Raw genomic sequence first — 2246 nt, forward strand, 5'->3', positions numbered from 1 at the left:
AAAACAAGTAAACAATGTTCCTGAACTGAAACGAAAAATGCAAAATGGCGTAAAGTGCTGCCACTTTATTTGTATTTCGTAATAATTCATTTTTCCTTATACGGCGTCTGCAATGTTGAGTACTGTTGTTTATCTTATTATGCTGAATTGTCGGTATCCAATACTCGGTACCCAATACTTGCAAAAAATTTCGGTACCCAATACTTCCTTTTCGGTACCCGATACCGATTCGATACATGAAACCTTCGCTATAATATATATTTAAATTTTGAAAAGAATTTATTTCATAGCTATTTTATATGATATTGCCTAAAAGACCCTAAATGTACAAATCAGACGATGTTTTCGTAAAATATTAACAAGCATAATATGTACGGCAACCGCATCTCTACAATACTGCCATCACAAACACTCATCCCTTTCTTGTACTTATCACAACAGTCCTACCAACCGCTATAGTTCTTGCGGCAACGTTGTTAGACTTTTTCAAATTCGCAATATCTGTGGTAACTCTCTTTTCAAAGAAAATCTACGTTTGAATATTATACATTAACGTTCGAAATGGCGTCGCGTTTGAGTAAGTATTTTTACAATATTAGCTTAGAAATTACATGCTACAAATATTTAATTGCAGAAAACGAAGGTAAACGGAGAGGATTATGGCAGCACTTTACAGTGGTGGATGCAGTAAGGGCAAAATGCGATTTTTGTAAAACTACTCTGTCTTACAAAGGTATGCCTATATATTTGCTCATTAATTAATAACTAAAATTATTTACAATAAACATATTACAATAACTAGGTGGAGGTACATCCAATTTACGAAAGCATCTCCTTGTTAAGCATCCATCAATTGAGTTATCGCAAACAACATCGGTAAGAAACGATGGTAAGTGTTTTATTGCATTGTAACGTTTCCATATATGTATTTATGTATTTCAAATTTAACATTGTACATAGAACATGCCACAATGGCCCCTGAACATAGTACGTCATCAGCTACAAAACAAACGAGGCTCAGCAACTACACGCAACCAAAATTATCAAAAGAAATGGTAACAGCTTTAAATAAGAAGCTACTGCAAATGATAGTGAAAGACTTTCAACCGTTCCCCATTGTCGAGGACGTTGGCTTTAAAAACTTCATCAGTGAGCTGAATCCCTCTTATCATATTCCATCTCGCACATTTTCAACGAAGAAACTGTTGCCACAAGTTTATGAAGAGCGCGTAAATGAGGTGAAGCAAATTTTGTCAGCAGCCAATTTCGTATGCCTCACCACAGATGCATGGACATCTTTAACAAGTGAAAGTTTTGTATCGCTTACAGCTCATTTTATATCCAACATTTGGCAGCAAAAAAGTTTGGTTTTAAATTGTTTTAGAATGAATGAACGCCACATAATTTGCGAAATGTTTAAATAGATTCAGTAACTGATTGGAATATCAGTCAGAAAATTTGCGCAGTTGCGTCCGATAACGCAGCTAATGTCATTGCTGCCATTAGACTTACCGCGTGGCGGAGCATACCCTGCCTTGCCCACACGCTCCACCTAATTATCTGCGATTCCTTCAAGGAGAGTAACGTTGACGTTTTGCGAGATAAATGTCGTTCAATTGTAGAATATTTTCATAGAAGTATAGTGGCTGCAAATAAATTAAAGGAATACAGACCACAATGAATAAACTCCAATTAAAACTAAAAATGGAAGTACAAACCAGATGGAATTCTACATTCTATATGATTCAAAGGTTGATTGAAGTTCAGGAGCCTCTTGAGGCAACTATCGGTGTGCTGCATAACCCCATAAGTATTTTAGCCGCAAATGAGTGGGAGGTTTTGAATGAGATTTCTCAACTATTAAAGCCTTTTGAAGATTTGACAATGGAAATGAGCGCTGAACAGTACGTTACTGTGTCAAAAGTAATTATTTTAATTCGAGGGTTGCAATCATTTTTAAATAACAAGTTAAATCTGTTACAAACAGATACAGGCCGTATATTTGCTGAAAAATTAATATCCAACATAGGTAAACGGTTTCTTCGCTTTGAGCACAATATAATTTTATCAGTTTCAGCCATCGTAGATCCAAGGTTCAAGAAAAATGCTTTTACGGACAAAGAAGCTTTTCAGGCCTGTAAAGACAGCCTCATCCGATTAATCGAGAACAAAAATGTTTCAAACAATGAGGCCACTATTAGTGATATCAGAGTAAATTTAAACATGGACTGACTTTGATCGCCGTG

At 35.7% G+C, this 2246-nt stretch overlaps 1 long non-coding RNA gene across 1 annotated transcript; it reads left to right on the forward strand.

Annotated features, from left to right (window-relative positions):
• Positions 1–666: 666 nt before the first annotated feature.
• On the forward strand, positions 667–1157 carry LOC118735726. Its single transcript, XR_004992637.1, has 3 exons — positions 667–733; positions 803–889; positions 961–1157. It is a non-coding gene; the product is annotated as an uncharacterized LOC118735726 (long non-coding RNA).
• Positions 1158–2246: the final 1089 nt, after the last annotated feature.

Source organism: Rhagoletis pomonella, unplaced genomic scaffold (genome assembly GCF_013731165.1).
Source record: "Rhagoletis pomonella isolate Grant_MI unplaced genomic scaffold, Rhpom_1.0 Rhpom_scaffold_00001, whole genome shotgun sequence".
Taxonomy (NCBI): Eukaryota; Metazoa; Arthropoda; class Insecta; order Diptera; family Tephritidae; genus Rhagoletis; species Rhagoletis pomonella.